At 40.3% G+C, this 23,847-nt stretch overlaps 1 protein-coding gene and 2 non-coding genes across 3 annotated transcripts in view; all 3 read right to left on the reverse strand.

Moving 5' to 3' along the window:
• Cpne4 (copine 4) overlaps positions 1–15,336 on the reverse strand; it is a 661,593-nt gene extending 646,257 nt beyond the window's left edge. Inside the window, exon 1 of the mRNA XM_074059820.1 lies at positions 15,321–15,336. The gene's annotated coding sequence lies outside the window, so the exon portion shown is untranslated. The remainder of the gene's footprint in view (positions 1–15,320) is intronic.
• Positions 13,602–13,673, reverse strand: Trnac-gca (transfer RNA cysteine (anticodon GCA)). Its single transcript has one exon. It is a non-coding gene; the product is annotated as a tRNA-Cys (tRNA).
• A 1,136-nt stretch (positions 15,337–16,472) lies between the features above and the next one.
• Positions 16,473–16,544, reverse strand: Trnac-gca (transfer RNA cysteine (anticodon GCA)). The gene has a single exon. It is a non-coding gene; the product is annotated as a tRNA-Cys (tRNA).
• Between the last annotated feature and the right edge of the window lie 7,303 nt (positions 16,545–23,847).

Consider the following 23,847-nt stretch of genomic DNA (forward strand, 5'->3'; position numbering starts at 1 on the left):
ACACAACACCCCCCTTCCTTAACAAACAAAAAAGGGAGGAATGTTGGCAATAATGGCGCCGATAGGTTTCAGTTCTTACTGCACTCTTAAGTTTCTGTTTTCCAGGGTCACGGTCCTGCCTCCCAGGTCACAGTCCTGCCTCAAGTCTAGCTTGAATCCTCCTTCTGCCCCAACCTCCAATCAGCATGAACCATAAGATCCTAACCAATCAGATCATGCCGAGTCTCACTGAGGGGTATTTAAGCCCCTGCCCCTCTCTCCCTCTCTCTCTTGGCTCTCTGCTCTCTCCCTTTCCCACCCGGCAATAAAGAATCTCTTGGCCAGATCACTCCTCTCCACATGGTCACTTTTGGGGCCTATATTTCCTTACAACTATAATTACAACAAACTGAATTTTCCCAACAAACAGGAACAGTTTCCCATAGGGATAAAAGGGAGATTACTCTAATAGTTTTAGGGATAACTGCATTAATTGCAGCCCTAGCTGGAATCAGCTATGGGGTAATTGCCAATCATGTAACTGCAAAAAACCTAACCAAAGTGGTAGAGGACACCTCAGACCAGGTAGGCCTTGACATTAAGGACATGCAAAGGTCTTTGTCGTCCCTTGCCTATATGGTAATGGACCACCGCCTGGCCCTAGATTTTCTTTTGGCCAAGCAAGGGGGGGTATGTGCAATTGCCAATACCTCCTGTTGCACATCTATAAACACTTCAGGCATCGTAGAGGAACGTGCAGATCACATTCTCCAACAGGCTAAATGGCTCTGGGAGCAATCTCTTGAAACTCAGTTTTCTACTCAGGTATGGGAACAAATAAAATCCTGCCTCCCCTCCAGGACTTGGTTCCTACCCTTTCTGGAGCCTATAGTTGCCATTATTCTCTTGCTTGTGTTTGGGCCTTGCATTTTAAACTTACTTGTCAAGTTTGTTTCTTCTCGCCTAGAATCCATCAAACTACAAATGCCTCTGATGGCGATAAAAATGACCTACTACCCTGGTCCCCTTGACAACCCCTCTAGTGGTCAGCCCTGATGCTGCAGGCCCCTTCATTGCCCCCTGTCAGCAGGAAGCAGTTACTGAACAGACTTCTTCGTCCTTATCCCTAACAGCAGTTAGGGTGACCATTGAGAGGGGGGAATGAAGGACTGAAGGGCGGACTGCAGGAGGCCCCAAAAGGCGATAAGTGGTCAAAGAGAAACTTCTCCTCCCTAGGAAATGCCTGTTTGCATCTGAAAGGCACCTCCTCCCTCAGGCAATGAAAAATAGGCTATAAAACCCACTCCCCACCCTGACCCACTGGATCACCGGTTTCCGGGTCCCCCTGCATTCTCCAATATGCAGTCTTTCTCTTCTCTTTTCTCCAACTAAATTCTCTACAAATAAAATCTTTCCAACCTCTGCAAAAAAAAAATTAAAATTAAAAAAAAATAAAAACAATTTAATAGGTTTCAGTCTACTTTCATACATATATATGAAGTACTTTGATCATATTATTCACCACCCATGTTCATCTCCCTTCACCCACCCCCCAAACTGCTTGGTCCCACCTGAAAACACACCCCCCACTTTATACTCATGTCATACTTTTAAAAATATTTTTAGTTCTAGACTCCACATATGAAAGAGAGTATGTGATATATGTCTGTCTCAGTCTGGCTTATTTCACTTAACAGAATGATTTCCAATTCTATCCATTTTCTGCAAATGACATAATTTCATTCTTCTTTATGGCTGAATAATATGCCATTGTGTATATATGCCACATTTTCTTTATCCATTCATTGTTGTTGGGCACCTTGGCTGATTCCATAGTTTAGCTATTGTGAATAGTACTTCAATAAACATGGGTGTGCAGGTCTCTTTATTATGTGCTGACTTGCAGTCCTTTAGATATATGGCCAATCATGATATGGCAAGGATATAGTTGTATTTTTAGTTTTTTAAGACCCTCCATATTGATTTCCATGGTGGCTAAACTAACACAATTCCTACCAACAGTGGATAAGTGTTCATTTTTCCCCATATCTTTGCCAGGATTTGTTGTCATTGTATTGAGAATTTTTGCATCCATGTTTACCAAGGAAATTGCTCTATAATTTATTTTTTCCATGTCTTCATCCAGTTTTGATATCAGGGTTCGTATAATGAGTTTGGTAGCATTCCTGCACTTTCTATTTTATAGAGTAGTTTGAGGAGCATTGCTTTAGTTCTGGTAGAATTCAGCAGTGATTCCATCCAGTCCTGTGCATTCATTAGCTAGGAGACTCTTTCTTAGTAGTTCAATTTTATTGAGTTATAGATCTATGTAAGTGGTTTATATTACAAAAATGTTGGTTTCATTTTGGTAGATCAAATGCATCTAGAAATTTATCTATTTCTTCTAGATTTCCCAGTTAGTGAGAGTACAAGTTTTTGAAGTATTCCCTAAAGATCCTCTGGATTTCATTGGTATTTGTTGTAATAGTCCATTTCTCATTTCTAATTTTAACATTTGAATCCTCTTCCTTTTTCTTCTGGTTAGTTTGGCTAGGTTTGTCAATTATGTTTATCTTTTCAAAGTACCAACATTTTGTTTTACTTATTCTTTTTTTGTTCTTAGTCCCCATTTCATTAATTTCTACCATGGTCTTTATTATTTCTTTCTGTCTATAGCTTTTGGTTTTGGCTTGTTCTTGATTTTTTAAGAGCTTATGGTGCATCATTTGGTTATGTATTTGATTTTTTTAATGAAGGTCCTCTGAGCTATAAATTTTTCCTTAGCACTACCATAGCTGAATCCCAAATGTTCTGGTAAGTTGTGTTTTTATTTTTGTTTGATTCTAGGAATATTTTTTTTCAGTACTGGGGCTCGAACTCAGGGCCTACACACCTTGTAACACTCCACCAGCTCTTTGTGTGTGTGTGTGTGTGTGTGTGTGTGTGTGTGTGTGTGTGTGTGTGTAATGGATATTCTCGAGATAGGGGCTTGTGAACTATTTGCCTAGGGCTGGCTTTGAACCGCAATCCTCTTGATCTCTGCCTCCTGAGTAGCTAGGATTACAGGCGTGAGCCATCAGAGCCAGACTGATTCTAGGAATTTTTCTTTATTTCTACCTTTATTTCCTTGATGTTCACTGATCACTCAAAAGCAAATTGTTCAATCTCTGTATGTTTGGATATTTTCTGTAGTTTCTCTTGTTATTGCTTTCTAGTTTTATTCCATTGTGGTCTAATAAAATACAAGAAATTATTTCAGTTTTCTTGTATTTCTTTTTTTAATTGTCCAATTTTTTTTATTGTTGTGCTGGGTGGGGGTACATTGAGGCATTTACAAAAGTTCTGACAAAATGTCAATTATATCATACTTGAATTCACCCCTTCCACCATTCTCCTTCATCTCCCCTTCCCCGTTCCTGGAATAGTTTCAATGGGTCTCATTTTTCCAATTACATACATGTGTACATAGTATTCACACTATATTCACCCCGCACACACATCCTTTCTCCACTGGCAAGATTTGCTTCATGACCTAAGATATTATCTATTTTGAAGAATGTTCCATGGGCTACTGAGAAGAATGTGCTCTGTAGCATTTGGGTAAAATTCTCTGTAGATGTCTGTTAAGTCCACTGGATGCACAGTCACTTCATTCTGAAGTTTCTTTGTTGATTTTTCGGTGTGGATGATCTATCTTTTAGTGAAAGTGGGGTATTAAAGTCACCCACTATCTTTGTGTTGGAATCTGTGTTTTTAGGCTCAGTAGTATGTGCTTTCTGAAATTGAGTGTGCCGATGTTTGGTATTTATATGTTTGCAATTGTTACATCTTTCTAATGGGTTGCTCCCTTCATCAGTAGGAAGTGACACTAATTTTGATTTGAAGTCTAACTTGTTAGATATAGCTACTCGTGCTTGCATTCAGGCTCCATTTGCTTGGGAAATATTTTTCAATCCTTTTCACTCTAAATCTATGTTTATCTTCACCAGCAAAGAACTTTCTTATAGGCAACAAGTAGTCGGGTCTTGTTTTTAATCTAATCCACCAGTCTATGTCTTTTGATTGGACAATTGAGTCCATTAATATTGAGTTATTATTGAAAGGTATTTAGTAATTCCTGCCATTTTGTTAGTTTTGTGGTGTTTGATTCTTCGTTATTCTTCATTTGCTAGTCTATTAATCTATTGAGATTTATTCTTTCCCATATTTTTGTGGTTGCATTTATCTTCCTCTTCTGTGTGGAGGATTCATTTAAATATCTTCTGCAGCTCTGGTTTAATGATTATGAATTGTTTCAGTTTTTGTTCATCATGCAGTTTTCTTCTTCTATTATGGAGGATAGCTTTTCTGAGTATAGTAATCTAGGTTGGCAGTTTTTTCTTTCGGGATTGAAATATGTCATTCCATGCCCTCCTTACTTTTAAAGTCTCTGTCAAGAAACTGATGGGTTTGCTTTTATAGGCAACTTGGCATCTTTGTCTTGCAGCTTTCAATATTCTTTCCTTATTCTGTCTGCCTAATGTTTTAACTATAATATGACATAGGGAGCTTCTTTTCTGGTCTTGTCTGTATAGAGTCCTAAAAACCTGGATGACCATCTCTTTCTAGAGATTTGGGACTTTTCTACTATTGTTTTGCTGGACATGTTTTCAGTTCTTGTACTTCTGTTGACTTTGTACCTTTGACTTGTACTTCTGTTTCTTCTCTGCACATGATTTGTAAGTTTGGTCTTTCGATGGTGTATTTCTTTTTTGTTTGTTTTGTTTTAGTGGTAATGGGGCTTGAACTCAGGGCCTACACCTTGAGCCACTCCACCAGCCCATTTTCATGATGGGTTTTTTTCGAGATAGGGTCTCACAAACAACTTGGCTGGGACAGCTTTGAACCATAATCCTCCTGACCATTGCCTCCTGAGTAGCTAGGATTATCAATGGTGTATTTCAATGGATGTTTTGTTTGTATTTCTTTTTCATTCTCCATCTTCATCTGCTTGTTGTAATGGAACTACCTTGTCATCAAGCCCTGATATTCTGTCTTCAATTTGATCCAGTCTAATGGAGAGACTTTCAAATAAGCTTTTGTTTTGTTTTGTTTTACTTATTGAACTTTTAATTTCCAGAATTTCAATTTGATTTTTTTCAGAATTCCTTTATCTTTACTAATTCAATAAAGATACAGAAATGTCCTTCATTTGTCTTCATCATTTTGTTCAGCTCTTTATTTAGTTTGGAATTTATTTATTTATTCATGTTCTCTTTAATTTCATTGATCATTCTCATGATTACTTTTTTTGGCAGTACTGGGTTTTGAACTCAGGACTTTGTGGTTTGCAAGGAAGGCATTCTACCACTTGATCCATGCCTCTAGCCCTCACCAATCATTCTTATAATCATTTTTAAATAATTTGAGATTTCATCCAGTTCACTATTAGTGTTTGTTACAGTGGAGTCGTTGAGTTTGGAGGAGTTGTGTTGCCTTACTTGTTCATGTTTTTTGTGTTTCTGTGTTGAGATTTGCTTATCTGAGACCAAGTCATTGGTTGGACATTTAATAGCCTGTAGTCTTTCAGCTGAAATACTCCCAGTGTTTAGGGAGGATAATCTAGTAACTGGGGTGAAGTGCTATTTCTCATCACTAGACCTGGGGGTGGGGGTTGTGGCTCAATAGTCAAGCCTTCCCCTTTGTGCTGATCCTCAGCACTGCTCAGATTGAGGAAAACTAGATAGAGTCTTTTGTAGAAGGGTTGGTTGTCCACTTCTGTGCTGCCTTCACTATAGAGGTTTCCCTTCTCTGTGTACTGAGAGCTGTTGCTGGCTGCAGTGGGCTTTACAGCTGTGGGCTGGGAATATGGTCATTGGCTCCACAATCACTATGCCCCTCCCCGCCCCAGTTGTGTCCCCAGGAGAAGCAAGTGTTTAAGACTAGAGGTGATCTACAAATATTTCATAGAGCAGGGGAAAGAAGCAGAGCACTGACTTCTGCACTGGCTGGAGGAGAACTGAGGGAGCTAGGCACTCTACTTCCTGACCTCAATGCTCACAGACCCTGTCTAGCAATTTACATCCTATCAGGATGCAGTTCTGGAGGTGGGTCTCAGTGCTTTAGAATCTGCCCAGCAGTTCACCTCCCTGTGTGGGGCAGAAGGCTATGGTATCACACAATCTGGGGGTTCTGGACTCAGGTCCCTTAGACCCACCTAGCAACCAACACATGCACCCAGGAAGCAGGCTCTGAAGTTCAAATACTATGGCAGCCAAGGGCTTGGTACTTTGTTTCCACCATGACCCTCAGGCTATGGGACTTGCTCCTCACTAACCAGTATGGGTCCTCTGACCACAATGCCCTTCACTGCCAGACCTCCCCCTGCTTGAACTTCTCTGGAGACCACATAGACCCTTCCCCTCTCTATGACCACCTCTCATGGCCATTTCCCACCCAGACACTGTGGCAAAGTGTCCAAAGATTTCCCAAAACAGGATTGTTCCTTGTTTTAAAGACTCCAGATTATCTCAGTCCAAACAATTGCCCTCTCTCCAGAGGGCATCTTGCTATAGCTCTCAGGTATAAAAGGTCACCAAGGCTAACCTTCTATACTGGAAAAGCCCCTGTCTTACCAAATCCCTGCACTGTGTTGAAGGCTTGCAGGAAGTGTGGGATTATCCCACAGCTAGAATTGCCAGTCTGTCACTAAGACCATCTGGTTTATCTGGGTATTGCACCTTCAATTTCCCCTCCCCTGACTGGGGAGCCAGGGATTGGGTTTGGAACTGCTTGCTACTTTTCTTTGTGGCCTCTGTTTCTCCATGCTTTTATGCTGTCCTGTTACCACTGATATAATTCCTGATGTTCTTCTTCTCTTTCCCTCTTCAGAATATAGTCTCTTCTGTGTTACCTGACACTTCTCATTCACAGAGTCAAAACAGTGGAAGTTTCTTATCCACCCTCTGTGCACTTTTTAAATATGTTCATAAATTCTTTGATTCTCCTCCCTTGAAAAGCTAGTCTAATTTCTATCACTGTGAATGTGGACTGCTCTTAGTGATTTGCTTCTAACAAAATGTTACAGAAATGAGGATTATGACTTTGGTAGACTAGATCTTTAAAAGTATGTCTTTCTCTCTCCTAGTTTGCTCACTATCAGGATATCTACATGCATGTCATGAGGACACTTAAGCAGTCCTGCAGGGACATGTAGATGACAAAGAGCTGAGTCCTCTCACCAACAGCCAGTATAGCTTGCCAACTGTGTGAGTGAGATGTTTAGAAGAAGCACACCCATCCCTAGCCAAGTCTTCATCCCTTTCATAGCTTGACTGCAAGGTCATGAGAGAGTCTTGAGCCACAGACACCTAACACAGCTATTCCTGAATGCCTGACCCTCAGAAACTATGTGATATCATAAATATCACTATTGTTTTAAGCTTTAAGTCTTCTGGCAATTTTTAATACAGCAGTAGATAACTAATACACTGACTAAAGAGCAAAACTCTAACTGCTAAGAGTACTGAGAGTCAAGCGGAATCTGAGCCCCAAAAGAAATGGGCCACTGAGCTAGAAACAAAGGCAAAAACTCAAAGATGAAAATTAGGGTAAAGCAAGAGAAACTACCCCTTTAGTTAAGTCTTACAAGCAGAGCTACACTTTCAGAGATTCCTATTATTTCCTCTGACATACAGTCCTATTGCTGCAGAGCCAGGGGTAGGGCTGAGCCTGGAAGTTGGCTGGTAATGGCCTGTCCCTCCTTAAGGGTTTGCAATCTTGTAGAAGTTTTGGATTACTAATTTGGCTCCAGGGATACTGGGGGCCCAAATGCTAAACTGAACAAATCTGAGCTATCCAGAACTGCCACACAGACACCATAGAATAAGTAGAAAGCACATTATACCAAGAAGGATCAAAGCACTTAGAATGAGGTTAAGGATGAGCAATTAAAATGAGAACTGGAGAGAAGTGCATAATTGAGACAAAACAGCAACAGTTCAAGATAAGGGGGAAACTGAGTCAGGTAGGACCCTAGGGGCTGGCTATGTGGGGAGTTGCTGAGAATGCCAGGTTGAAGGCTTAAGTTAGGTTAGTGGTTCCCAAACTTTAATGTGGGTTAGTAGCACCTGGAAGGCTTTGTAAAGCAGACTACTGGGCTCCACCCCCACAGTTTCTGATTCAATACGACTAGAGTGGGGTCGACCTAGCAATTAGCATTTGTAACCAGCTCTCTGGTGTGCTGTTGCTACTGCTACTCTTGGAGAAGCACTGAGTGACACACTAGTGAAACTCAAGCAGAAGGGCTGGGATTAGGTCGGGGTGTGTGACCACATCTGTTACTGCAGGAAGACTTGTAGAGGAGGTATCTTTGAGCAAAGAACTATTTGTGTCCTTTGAATCTCATTAGACATCCACATGTTCCACCTCTGTGATCCCCTTCACATTTCTTAGGTCCCACTCTTTGCTCTATGCTATTCCTTATGCCTATGTGAAAATGAAGTCACAGTGAAATAAGTATTGCTATCACTTATGGGCTATGCACTCTATCAACATAATATTTAAATCGGACATCAAGCGTAGTAAGGAGGGAACTATTAGGTATCTCTTATGTACACATAAAAGAATTCAGAGCTCAGAGAACTTAGTTAACCAGTCTCAAATCATTTCAGAGAGCTGGAATAAAACTGTAAAACTCTTCCTAATTGCATTACAATGAAAAAGGAACAGAAACTGGGTGTGGTGGCCTGTAATCCCAGTTCTTTGGAGGCTGAAGTAGGAGAATCATGAGTTCAAGGCTAGCCTGGGTTACATGACAAGCCTGTGTCTCAAACTTTTTTAAAAAAACAGAATTTTAAAAATTAAAAAAGGAAAAGAAAGAGGAACAGTCCATTCAAAGCAAGAAGCCCAATTTACCCCAGAGTAAAACAAAATCCACCAAGCACTACATGATCAGTCTTCATTGTCATTTCTTTTCAAAGAAAGATGAAACAGGGATGTACCTTGTATAATGAAAGCTTGAGTGCAATTCATTTTCTTTTAGAGTAGAATATAATCAAGAGTCTTTTGATTTTTCTGTAAGGACCCCTGAGATATGGCAACCTTCAAAAAACATCCAATAGAAGCCAGGAGAAATCTCCATGTGGACCACTTCCTGCCCTTTACATGCACAAATGACCCATCTATGGTTCATTAATTTGTAACTCTGACCCAAGGAATAAAGCCTGTCTAGCTCTATTGTGAATTTGAGGTCAGTAACAGTTGGACAGGAAAGGTGACCGTAGAAATGCCCAACATGATATTTACGAGAATTTTGATCATCTCTATAACAAGCACCATGCAGCATTTACAACTGGTGTATTTTAGAAAATCCTTAGAATATTTAATGTCATGAGCAGGATATGCTGTTAAAAGAAAAAAATCAATTTATAACTGTTTTTTAAAAGGCTGGCTGATGTCTTGATTTGGGCAGACCCTGAGTCAAGAATTCAAATATAGCCCCAGAAAGCATGTCTCAAGTGGTAGAGCCCTTGCCTAGTATGCACTTATGGTGCTGGGTTTGAGCCCCAGAACTGTGAAGAAAAAAGAAATTCAAGTGCAAATTTATGTGAGTGTTGATCAAAAGACATAGGATAGAGGAGAGAGCAGTAGAACAGGAAAGGGAAGACAAAATTAAAAGTTATGCTATCATGCAAGTTTCTACTATAGGAAAACAAACTTCCTTCCACTGGGGAATTCTGGAGCCAATCTAGCAGATACAGCAGCTCAGAGTTATCCCACAAAAGAATAAGAATCTGGGCCATTCAAATAGCAACTTCTGTCAGTCATTGCTCCAGTGCTGCTCCAAAAAGGCCCTTAATTCTTTGGCACTTTCACTTTTGTGTGCAGAGTCAGCTCTGCCTGCCAGAATGCTAAGCAGTTGTAATCACGCCAGTGTGAACTATTGTGCTGAAGGCTAAACGGAAAACTGGTACAGCATCCACAGCGTCTGCTATGCCTGAGTACCCCAGACCTAGAGCTTGAGGCTGAAGCCTGTGTGCTATCATACTTTCAAAGGGTGCAATCCCAGGTAGCAGGAGTGAGGCAGAAAGAGAAAGTTAAGTCAGCTTAAACATATATTTCTAAACTGGCCATCACAGGGAACAAGCGCTACTGATTGTTTGATCTCATAAAGCTGTCTGTCAAGAGGATGTGTGAACCACTATATCCCAGGAAAATCTGGGATATAGGAGAAAAATGTTCCCCTCAACTTCTGTATCTCATTGGTGACAGGTTTTCTGCATGGTACTTGAACTCTCAACACTTCCAAGTTCTGCTTGAGGGGTACCACAAGTGGGTCTTGGGATCTCTCAGATCTAAAAGCAAGAAGGAAGCCAAGAGTGAGAGTGAGAGGTATCCAGCCTGGGCTGGAGATAAGGGACTGTAGGCCTTTGCTTGTGTGAAGCTGGTAGAAGCCATATATATTTGTTATCCCTTTAGTAGTCAGGGTAGAATAAGTGGCTAAAGCCCTCGGAAAAAGTCAAGGCCCAAAGAATTTGAGGTGCTGCCTAAGAGAGTCCTGTTACATATTTCTTCCAACTTTTGTTTAACAAATGTTTATAGGCATACATAAAACACACATTCACATGTATGAACATAATTACATTTCAAAAAGACAACAGGATTTTAAAAAAATAATAATCCCAGCTACTTGGGAGGTGGAGGTAGGAGGATCCTGATTTGAGGTCAGCTGAGGCAAAATCATGAGACCCTATCTGAAAAACAAGTGAAAACAAAGTGGGCAGGGGCAGTTTAAGTGGCAAAGCAAATATGAAGTCTTGAGTTCAATCCCCAGTCCTACCACCAAAAAATAAATAAATAAATAAAGCAGTAATGATCCAGTCAAATTTTATCTCCTCTTTTATTCTTTGACATATGTTTGAAATTGAAGACATTTTTAATTAATAGTGGGAAATTATCACATGATCAGTTTTAGAAAGGGAGGCAGAGCAGTAGATTTTTTTCTAAGTAAAAAAAAATGGTACAAAAATGATACTGTGTTTTATTTGACAGGTGATAGAACTGTTTCTTTGATAAAAGGTTCAAATTTTTGTAGTAAAAATAATACTGAAGTTTATTAGGAAAGGAATTTAGTATAACAGGGTAAGAATGGGGAGAAATGGGAAACAAAGAGAGAAAATTTCCTGCTCCCTTTGCAAGACTCAAAATGGTGGCCCCTGTCTCTTGGTCTTATACTTTTGGAGCGCTAAGGGAATATATGTTGTCAAAGATAGTGAATCTAGGTGGCTGAAATGGCTACTAAAACAGGGAGGTGTCATCCAGACCTACAGAAAACACAGGGACAATCAGTGTGCTTTAAAACTTCCAAAAGTTTCAGTCTTTTAACAGATTGTCTAGAATAGCAACAATAAGTCAGTTTCTAAATGGGAGAAGTCTAACTCTTGCCTTATAACACAATTAGTCTCTAAATAATTTTACAATATACTTTGTTTAGATAACATCCGTTTATCCATTCATTCAGATAGTCAATAGCTGTTACTACCAACAAATGATGAAAACAAGAAGAATCAGAAAAGATTACAACTATCAAACCAGGCATGGTGGCATGTATCTATAATCCCAACTATTTAGGAGGTTACAGTAAGAAGACTACTTGTGCCCCATGTTGGAACCAGACTGGGAAACCCAGCAAAACCCCATGTCTTAAAAAAAAAAAAAAAGGAAGAATTGCTACTATCTAGGGGAAGTGGCTACTAAGATGAAACACGGTAGAAAAAAACTAATACTCACAAAGCAATGAGATGCTGTTTTATTTACTTAATTGCCAGGCTCCACTGGAATTAAGTTTGAGGCCATATGACTGACTCAGTCCAGTGAATTGTGAGCAGAGGTGACATGTGTCAATGCTGGACTAACATTGCTATGAACTAGTGTGACTCCTCCAACTCTATCTATCTCTAGAGCAAATGGTCTTAGAAGCCGCATTTGCTTGATGAAATAGCTAAACAAGTGGATTTGGACATACATCAGATCTTGCATTAAATAAAATATAAATACTTGTTAAGCTACTGAGATTTCAAGATTGTTGACACAACATAAACAAACTTAGCCTGACTGATGCACAGACATAAAAATTGCAGTGATTTCAAATAAATCTTTCTTCCTTTAAAAAAAGATTGCAACATATCATGCCATAACTGACAAAAGACAGGTGAGTTTAATGTGCTAAGTAAAGAGAAAAAGGTGAATTATGGAGTTGTCACATATGCTTCCTTTATTACTATTGACAATTAAAAACCGTACATATTTAAGATATGCAACATGGTGTTTTGAAATATGTACACCCTGTGGAATGGTTCACTCAAGCTAATTAAATTATATTTTACCTCACATACCATTTTTGTCAAGTGAGAGCCCCCAAAATCTACTCTCTTAGCATTTTTTCAAATATACAATTACATTGCTATTAATTATAAGTACTATATTGTACAACAGAGTTGTTGAACATATTCCTCCTGTCTTACTGAAATGTGTAACCTTTGAGCAAAATCTCCTTACTATGTCCCCTCCCAATCTACTCTTTGTGTTTAGCCAGGCACACCCTCGATACTTCATCAATACCCAAGTGGAAGACCAGCTTTCACCATAACCTGCACTTGTGCCGGCACTTTTCTTGCTCTGGGATAGGTTATTGTTATCTACTAAATATACCAGAAAAGCATGTCAAAGTACATTGACACCAAAATCCCAAAAGTTCCACCAAGTGGTGTGCCTCACTCTGCGTGGTGAGAGCCTCAAGATATAGCCATATGGCAGTCACTTTAGAAGGAACTTCCTGACGTGTCCCTGCCACTGGACCCCTAAAAATATTTCCAATCCTTAAATTGTTGTAGCTCATCCTATACCCATGATAGGATATAATGAAAAGGGCACATGACAGTTAGGACATTTTCCCTAGTATAATCATGAGAAAATATCAAACAAACCCAAGGTAAGTCGCAGCGTCAATGTTAAAAAAAAAAGAAAAGAAAGAAAGATTGAGAAACTATCAGAGTTTGAAGACTAGAAACATTAAAACTAAATGCAACATGGTATCCACGATTGTATCTCAGGTTGGGTGTTGGAATAACAAAAAGGCATAAGCAGAAAAAAATGATGACAAGATGAATAAAGTCTTTGGCTTGATTAATGTTCATTTTATAGTTTCATAAATATGTAGTGATTATGTAAGAGGTTACCTGTGGGGAAGGCAGCAGGAGAAGAGTATCCAGGACTTCTTTGTATTATCTTTATAACTCTTCTGTAAATCTAAAGTTCACAGAACTCACAAACTTCTGCAAAATCGAAAAGTGTATTAAAAGCTTGAAGAAAAGGAACGAGAAAGGGCCTGGCTAATAAGACTGACCATACAGAAAAGGAGAAACATAAGTACATATAAGAAGTGCACTGTGTGTGTGTGTGTGTGTGTGTGTGTTAGAAGAAGGTTTACTTTATGTGAACCAGTAGTTCTGGTGCTAGGGAATAATGAGTTTTCATGAACCTCGGAGTTAGTGACTCATTAAATTTTGAGTCCTAGACACGTATTTACCTTATTCTAGTTCAGGACTTTTAATGAAGCTGCCAAGAGGAACAAAATTTATTACAGGGGGCACCTGGATTTGAACCAGGGACCTCTTGATCTGCAGTCAAATGCTCTACCACTGAGCTATACCCCCGTGACAATGACAAGCTTCATAAAAACATTTATTCCATTTTTATGATCTACATCACACCTCATAAATACCTTTTATGCCTGATATCCCTTGAGGATTTAAATTCATCCCCAATTCTCTCCTAGCCACACCATCTCCTGCTTTTCTTAGACCATGCTTATTTATTTTCTTCCCGGCACCCAAAGCTCAGTGCTGTATCTTTAATCTAATTTTCCAGCTTTTAAAATATGCCACTGTCTGCCCACAGATCTCTCAGCAAATCAATAATACTTTGAACCTTAGGAGCTACCAAAAAATATTGGTTAAGGAGAGGAGCTTAAGTGAGCATTCACCAAAGGACTTCAGAAGTTCATGTTCAACTCTGAAATTAGAAGCAAATGTTGCATATGTGCATGTATTGCACATTGTGTATGTTTTCATCAGATTTTCAAAGGCAACCTCAAGTTGGGAATGTGCCTAGTGGTAGAATACTTGCCTAGCACGCACATGGCCCTGGATTCAATCTCTAGCACCACACACACACACACACACACACACACACACACACACACAAATGAAAAGGAACGACAGCCTTATTTTATGGTTAAAATAAAACAAAAAACTTAGATGTTCTGAATCCCAAAATTAGCACTTGAACACTTCAGATCCTATTTCCTTGAGTTCCAATCTGACAATTTTTTTTTGGTGGTGCTAGAGTTTGAACTCTGGGCCTCACACTTGCTAGAAGACACTCTACCACTTAAGCCACTCCACCAATCCCCAATCTGAGAATTTTTAATCTGTATAGCTTTAAGATTGAGCAAAAAGGTCAAGGAAATCTCTATCACTGTAACAAATTCTCCCTGACAAGGCCTGCAGGCCACCGTGGAATCAGGGAGTGAACCGTAGCCAGGACCCAGGCTCATTCTCTCCAAGATCCCCAGTTGCCCAGTCCCAGCCTCTCTACTCTGATGTCCAATGGAAATCTCAGATTTCAAACCCAGAATGCCCCAAACTAGCCTTGTTATCTTCTTGTCCTAACCTAATCTTCACCTGTTTCCTCTTTGTTATAATAATCACAGCTTAAATGTGTTGGGCAGTGTGCCCAGCATGGTACTCAAACTTTTATCTACAACTTCCCATATAATCATCATGAAAATCACATATCAGTGATACTACACTGATTTTTCAGGTTGGAAACTGAGGCACAAAGAGGTTGAAATATCTAGATCAAGGTCACAGAGCTAGGTGACGGGGCCTGGATTCCAGTATAGGCTCAGGGATGAGTTCTGGGACTGGCTCCTCAACTATACAATCAAATTCTTCCTCCTCTGTGTTGGTTGGTGACATCACTGTGTACTGAGTCATCTAAGCCAAAACACTTAAGGTAACTCTGGGATCCTTCAACTGCTTTCCTCCAGCTCAGTAAATGGCAGGGTGTTGTCAGTTTTACCTTTGAGGTTTGCTGTACTCCACCCCCACTCTTGCCCCTTCAGTGCTGCTGCCTTCTAAAGAGCCTCCCAGCCTCCCCACTGCCCCAGCCATCCCCATGGCTCCCAGAGCAGCGTATTGGAAAACCAAGTCTATCTAGATCACTCCCTTGTAAATGCCTTCACAATAAGCTCCCAGTCTCCTAGCACATCATGCAACGTTCTTCCATTTGATCTCTACCTGCCTCTGCAGTTTCAACTCCATCTTCTGGCTCTCCCCATGTCACATTTTGTGTTCTAGCTGCCTTCAGCTGCATCCACCTGGCTCCAGCCTCTGTCTCTGTTACTTCTTCTGCCTGGAACTGGAACCACCTTCTCCACCACCCCCACCTCCATTACTCCCTCCATCTGTGAGATATTATTCATCTCTGAAACCCTGATTGGCCATCAGCTCCTCTCCGAAGCCTCCCTTAACCTCCTCTCCACTAGACAGAAGCAATCACTACCTCTTCTGCTTTACTGAACCTGGCTCATCCCAGCACAGCTCATGCCACTGTTTTGTTATTGTGTACACCTGGGTCCTGATGGAAATCAGGTGGAGGGCAAGGGCTACGTCTCATTCACCTCTGGGTCCACACTTTGCATGGTTCTAGTGCACAGTATGTGCTCATTGTATGCTGTTCAATGTGTCCTAAAGACACAGCATCGCCAATACTGTGGGTGGGAGTTACACCTACACTTGAGTCCAAAGTTGGCCATATGCTTTGGTCCTAAGTGAAGGTACCCCGTGTGGGGGTGCTTGGATACAACAAACAAATGAAGAATGGCAGGTAATAGAAATTTCTAAAGCTTTAGAGAGAGAAAAGTGTGCAATTCCCTGGTTTTCAGGCCAATCCATGTATACCCCCAGCAATGTTTTGTGGATAAAGATTCTCGTCCTTGATCTTCCCCAGGGCACAGTGATGTATGGGCACAGTCACTAAATTGCTGGGATGTCCTGGGTTCTAAAGCTAGATGGACAATCTGAGGACTTTTGAACATTGCTTAGTAGAATTTTGTCATAAAGCTGTTAACATTTGGAGAACAGTATGGGTAGTATGCCGAAGTCATTGAGAGTATGTGCTCTGAGTTCAAATCCTAAGCCTGCCTTTTATAGCTTTTTAACCTGAGTATCTTTGAGTCTCAGTCTCCTTATATAACATGAATACACCAATAGTATAGATCTTATAAAAGTTTGGCAAGAAATGTAAGTAATAATAAATGTAAAGAGAGACTAGACTGGTGTTTGTCATATGCTAAGAATGCTATTATTCAATCACCCACGAACCACAGAAGATAATATGTAAAAGACAAAGTCAATCCATATCTTTCTAAAGCAAAAATAAGAGTGCATAGGGGGCACCTGGATTTGAACCAGGGACCTCTTGATCTGCAGTCAAATGCTCTACCCCTGAGCTATACCCCCAGTGAAATAAATTTGTTTTTATAGTGTATCTGTCTCTCAGCATTCTGCTTCTAAAAGCCTCCGATGACTCAGAGGAGCTATAATTAGAGAGAATGCTGCCTGGAGGGAGTTGAGCCTTACAAGAAGAGATTTATAATGAAAAAAGGTCTCCTAAAAACTACATTTTGAAACCAAGAAATCCTTCTTAGACTTGCCAGTACCCGATGTCTCATTCCTGTCCACCATCTTTCACTCAAAGAAAACCTCAGTTCCAGGTGAAAACCACCACACTCTCCACAAACAGCATCAATATAATGTGGATGATTAGATTTTTGCCCTGATTTCCTTAGCCAAGGCTCCTAGCAACTAAGATCCTTACTCCTCTCCATGACCTCACAGAACTGAGCTCAGAACCAGCACGCAATAGGTATTTGTTGCATTAAGTGACTATGGGAGGGGTTGGAGGGAGGGAATTGTGTCTAAATAACAATTTGCATGAGATAGTTTTCCAATCCATAACTGTAAGATGATTTTGGTCAGATGAAAACAGATGGTCAGTGTGATACACGCTTATGTAATATAACTTTCCTGAAACTTGGAATATTGTCAACTCTGAAAGGTCATTTGATGAAAAGAAACAAGTCTCCAGCTATCTAATGATTTACCCCACTCCCACTACCAGGTCTTTTTTTTTTTTCTTTTCATTGTTGGTGCTGGGGTCAAACCCAGGATCTCACACATGCTAGGCAAGCCCTCTACCACCAAGCTACATCCCAGCCCTAGTCCCACTACTAAGGATTCGCTTTCAACTTCCAAACAAAACCACAATTACAATGACCTGTATTTCTGGACCTCATAAACATCTCCTCTCACCCTAATAAACTGTGCAGGTGCTTCCCATGGGAATCTCGCGTGGTTGGGCCTATTGGGAAATCTCTCTGCTGCCAACTTCCCAGGCCACATACATTATTTAGGCCTTTTCAAAGGATCCAAAGTTTGGAGTGGTCATTTTGTGTCATAGTTGTGGTTGGTTGGGAGCCTAGGACAGGGGAGGGACTTCATTCCATTCTTCTACTCCTCCACATCTGGTAGGAAAATGACAGCTAAGAGAAAAATCACCATGCACACTTTGCTCCTTGTTCTTTTCTCATTCTGGACATGAGTGGGAGCTGAGATTTTTAGCAGTAACAGATGTGCTATGTGAAGAAGCCCAGTGCTGGCAGGGACTTAGAGATCACTATTCCAACCACTTCTGCAGACTAACAAGCTCAGACTGAGAGACTGAAAAGCCTTGCTTAAAATCACCAGCCTATCAATCAGTACTGGGATCTGGGCTGGGGTCCACTCTGCCTTAGGTTCTTTAGAGGCACTTTACAAACCTCCACTGCTGGGCACAATGTCCGTACTCAAAAGATATTTGTGGAGACATGGGGAGAAGGTGTGGGAGGGTGAACATGGTGCCATCATTGTATACAAATACAATATGTGTGCGTGTTTGTAAATGGAAAAATAAGACCTGTTGAAACCTTTCCAGGAATGGAGATGGGGAGATAAAGAAGAATAATGGAGGGGATGAATTCAATTATGATATATTATAAGAACTTTTGTAAGTGTTAAAATGTACCCCCAGTACAACAATAATTTAAAAAAATGAAAAATAAAAAGGATGTCCTTGCACAAGGAAAAAAATATTTGTGGGATAAATAGCAGACTGTGGTGGCCAATCATCCTGATTTTCTGTGGACTCGAGTCCCAAGTTTTAACAGTGAAAGTCTCTTGCATCCCAGAAATCTCTCTGAAAGTCTGGGTCAGTCAAACCCTACATAGTATCTCCATTCTTCTTTTTCTTTTTCTTTTTGTCTTCCTTCCTTCCTTCCTTTCTTGCTCGCTTCTTTTTCCCACTACTAGAATGACAACTCTGGGCCTTGTGCTTGCTAGGCAGGCACCCTACCATTTGAGTTATGCCCTTTTTTGCTTTAGTTTTTTTTTTTAATAGGATCTTGTGCTTTTTGACTAGGACCAGCCTCAGACCAGGAGCCTCCTAACTCTGCCTCCCACATAGCTGGAATGACAGGCATATACCACCATGCCTGGCTTGTTTGTTGAGATGGGATCTTGCTAACTGTTTGCCTGTGCTGTCTTCGAAACTCAATCCTTCTCATCTCTACCTCCCCAGAATTACTGGCACAAGCCATTGTGCTCACACTTCACTTTTTCCTATCCGCAGTATTTACCATAGCAAATCACTCACTTTTCCCTGTCACAATTTTTACTATTTATGCATATCTCCTCTACTACTATTTACTTAATATTTGTTTTAAAATCAACCCACTGTGTTTTTACTTAACCTCATTCTAATAAAAAAAATCCTTGAAATTATGCCAATTTTATTTCTTTCTATTGTACACCAAAAAAAATCAAAACTATTGAAATATGTTAAAATTGTATTTAACATGTGTTGGACTTACAACTTGCCATGGATATGTCTAAACAGTTTACAAATGCCAATTCATTTAATACTCAAAACAATCCAATGAAGGAAGAACTATTTTTATCTTTATTTTATAGATGATGAAACGGAATGAGACACAATGGCATTAAGTAGCTTTCCCCAGCATGTATCTGAAGGAATGTGTAGTCTTACTACAGAAGAGACAGCTTCACGCCAATGTTTATTACAGTGCTATTCACATTAACCAAGCTATGGAACCAGTCTAGGTGCCCTTCATCAATGAGTGGATAAAGAAAATGTAGTATATATACACAATGGAGTATAATCCAGCAATAAAGAAAAATGAAATTCTGTAATTTGTAGAAAAATGGATGGAACTGAAGATCATTATGTTGAGTGAGGTAAGCTACACTGAGAAAGACAAGTATTGCATGTTCTTTCTCGTGCAGAATCTAGATCTAAAACAATGAATGACAGGAGTGTAAATGGGCAGGGACTGCTTGAGGGTGGAGCCAGTGTGGGGGAGGTGAAAGGAGAGAGTGTGGGGGTGGGAGGAGGGGAAGGAGTGGCTATGATTGATGTATTTCATGTGCATATATGAAGATAGAGCAATGAAGCCCATTAGAAATTGTTTTGAAAGGAGAGGGATAGAAAAGTAATAAAGAGGGTGAATTAGATCAAGGCCCATTATATGCATGTATGGAAATGACAAAATGAAACTCCTTTGTACAATTAATATATGCTAATAAAAAAAGAGAGAAAAAATAGTCACTTGCCCAAGGTATCACTGCTAGTAAGTTTATCCACACGTCCCCAAAGTCATCTTAGAAGCTCTCAGGAGTAACCACGGTGCAATGGTTAATTTTCCGTCTCAACTTGGCTGGGCCACAGGGAGCCAGGTCTTTGGCTAAACACCATTCTGGGTGTGACTGTGAAGGTGTTTATACATGAAAATTCAGAGACCAGAGAAAGCAGATTGCCCTGCCTACTGTGGGGCTTCATCCAATCAATTTAAGATCCAAATAGAATAAAAATGCTGAGTAAGAGAAAACTTGCTAAAAGCAGACTTGACAACTTTGACCTGGGACTTTGCTGGCCTCCAGACTCAAATAAGCATTGCCTCAGCAATGCTTGGGTCTGGAGCCTGCCAGCTTTCAGATTGGAAGCACATCCGCAGTTCTCCAGGATCTCCATCCAGCTTACTAGCTACAGAGATGCGCGTTTCAGTGCCCATAGCCATATGAGTCACTCATCACAGTATATCTATTTCTACATGTATACACATATGCACACCAATAACAGACATCTTATTAGCTCTGATTTTCTGGAGAACCCTAAGACACATGGCATATCCAGAAAGAATATTCAGGTCTACACTAACCTTGAGGATTCTGCACATATTTGTTGAGATTCTTTTATATTCCACGAAGCCTAGAACATCACTTGCTACAAGATGGGAGTTGAACAAAATGGCTCTCACATCCCTAACACTCTGCCATCATATTGTCACACATGTGAACCTGAGACAGGGTACTTAGGACTAGGTGACAGGGAAATCACAAAACATCTGAAAATAAGCCAGAGTCAGGAACTAAGACTAAAAGAAATCACTAGAGCAGCAAAAGTTAATCATTTTAAGAAAGTATATGTATGCATTTCTTCCATCACACTCTTTTCTTTTACATGTTAAGTGAGTTACAATTTCCTGGCTTAGTGATTCTTTGACCAGAAAGAAATGCTCAAGACCACAGGAAGCAGACACCCATGTCACAAGATCTTTGATTGTGAAGCCACTCTAGACTCATTTTATCTCCATGTTTGGATGATAACATCAAAACAGGAACTTAAAAAAAATGACTGAAGGTCACCAGGTGACCACTTGCCTGGAGAAAGTTTAAACTAAAGGTAAGGAAGTAACTGAAATATTCTAGTAAATCTGAAAGGAAAGATGTCAGGGTAAAACACTTTTATAATGACACCTGGGAGCAGCAAGTTTCTGCGTTACATTAGTGTTGCTGGAAAGAATTTAGCTTTCGAGGGCCTTGGTTTGATTCTAGGAAATGAATTAGGCCTGGGGAAAAAGCAAGCATAAAGTTTTTTGTTATTTGCCTAAGCTCAAGTTTAAGTTACAACTGATAGGTTAAGATTGTACCCGACCTGAGCTAATGAATAACTCAGTGCAGGTTCCTAATTTGTATGATGGGTATTAGACACTTATGTCTGTCCTTCTACAAGGACCAGGGCTGTATGTCATATATCACAATTCTCTCTGCCCAGATCTCAGAGGCCATGGCACCACTCTTTATGGACACGTGGAGTAGGTACTGGCTGTCTGTCATCCCAAATCTCTTGGGATTAACTTGTTCACATTCTGAGGACAAAGAAGAGAAACTAAGAGGTTACAACTAAAAGTCCAGGGGGCAGAATAAAGAGCCGTGGAGAGTCATTCTCAGATACTGGCTCTGAGCCCCAGACAGGAATTAGATACATGTGTGTTTCTGTATTTCAGAATTGTGGACCTGTGGCCACCGTGGACCTCCTTTTTGAACTACAGATATCATGCACTGGCCCCACCATTGTGGAACAGATAGTCAGTTTCTAATTCACAGATCTTCAGACTGAAAAGGATAGTTCTCAAGGAGATTTTCAGATTAGAGAAATCATACCCAAACAGCCTCATTAGCACTAGGACCTCGAGTCTGAGCTTGATTTCGTAACGAGAGAGATTTTTATAGGGTCTTTGGAGGAGTGGATGTATCTTGTATGTGGGAAGAATGCAAAAAAAGTGGGTATTTGTAGACTTGTGTCCATGTGTTCCTAATTGTAACAAGGAGAGATTGATGGTGTTGAGATGATGCTGTCAATCATAATTATTGTCCTAAAATGCTATAGAAAAGGAAATTTTAACCACAGGTATTCTATGTTTTTTCCTTGTCTTTTTTCTCCTTTTTTTTTTGTTCTCGCCTGGAGAATTTGCAGTCAGGGTCATAGAGAATAATTCCTATACATACTTATTTGTCAAATGAGTTAGCTTTTAAAATATTTGCTTTTGTTGGTTTTACTTTGTATTTTCCTTGAAAATAAATTTGCAACTGTTGTCTGTTGACAATCTACAAAAGTACAATTTCTAACAATAGCAAACTACCCACATTTTTTAAATACTGGGACATCACCTATGAAGTAGCAGAACTAAATTTAATGGACCCAGGTAAGCCAAACTAAGGGCTATTCCTTCTCAACCTCTTAGTTGCTTAAATTTGGCCAAAAGGGTCTTATTGGCATCAACTCCCACCTTACCTGTCTGTCACTTCCTCTCAGACATGGGATCAGATCAGACTTCTAAATAGAAGTTCATCCTGGTGATGAGGAACAATTAAATCCAAACCACAGGGTGATAAGTCAGCAGTTATCTTCAGAAAACAATTGGAAAAAAGCCCAGAAAATAGGGGAAGTTATCAGAATCCACATGGAGTCACTTGTGTCAACCCTTCTAAAAGTAACTAACACTGAGAGATTATGTAGAAAGAGTTCATAAGGATGGCTACCTCATGCTAAGCCCAAACCCTTACAGATCTGCAAGGGCAGATTGACTGTTGAGTAGCCATGGTCCTACAAAAGAGAAGGTCCTTACATAAACTTACTGCTGTTTAATGACGTACTTGCACAATGCTCAGAGGAGATTGTTGTTTAGGGGGCTCAATAGATTGGAACCAATTCAAATCAACATTCATGAATTAACTGACCAGTCTCCCATCTTAGAGAATGGGTCACACAAGGATGGCTTTCATGGGAAAAAACTTGGTGTGGCATTCCTGGCTTCTCTCCTTTAGAGGGCCCCTAGTCTCCATATTGATCCTCTTCCTTATTGGACCTTGTATTATTAATGTTTTAATTAATCCCCTCCCATCACCAGGCTATAAAACTGTGAATGATACAGTTCAAAGGCTGGCTCTACTAAACTCTGAGGTAATGATGATGACACAGGTCGTACTTCAAAACAGGATAGTCCTCAATATCTTAACCACAACCCACAGCATATGACTCCTCCGCCTTGAATACAACTGTTGCTGGTTACAATCTCCAAAGGATATACCCCCTCCTACAGGGACACCCCTGAATCATCCATGACCTGGGATCCCACAGAACCCCATTGATAGAGAGCAAGGACAAGAGACTCCTGACCCAGGCCCTATGCCCCACACTAGGAAGCAGTCAATGGCTGACCTCAACTTTCCATTCCTTTAAAGACTTCAGAATCTCAAATCCTTGAGGGGGGAATTATATGCAGAAGTCAGACATGAGCAATGGGGATATGTAAATCGAATCTATAATAGAGAATCTTTGGCCCAGTGTATACATAGTGAGAGTTCCAGTCTCTCTCTCCTTCATTCCTACTTGCATACTGCAAGTTAAACTTTACTTTACCTAGGCTTTTGGCTCCACAGCCTTGTAAAATACCTGCAAAATATAAGAAACTCTGATATGGCCAATGGGGAGCAGGCCTGGTATGGCTAGACCCTCCTCATGGTCAATGGGGAGGAGGTCTGGCATGACCCTTCTCAAGATTAATTTGCTCTGGAATATATGCACGGCATCATTCTCCTTGCATCTGGTTCCAAAGGAGGAACAAATTCTGGTCTAAATCAGTTAAAGCAGGCTACTTTGATGAAGACTTGCCTTTTGCCCATTACCATGTCATTATAGTCTCATTGTACTTTTAAATTTTCTTCCCTCACTCCCCATGTGCTTTCCTTAGGTAGTCATAGATAACCATGTGCACAGAATAATTCTTGAGATATGTCACAACTCTTTCACAACTTTCAAGTCAATCACCCTCCATATGATGGTTCTCGGGAGAGACTTGATGCTCCA

The sequence above is a fragment of the Castor canadensis genome, chromosome 17, assembly GCF_047511655.1.
Source record: "Castor canadensis chromosome 17, mCasCan1.hap1v2, whole genome shotgun sequence".
Taxonomy (NCBI): Eukaryota; Metazoa; Chordata; class Mammalia; order Rodentia; family Castoridae; genus Castor; species Castor canadensis.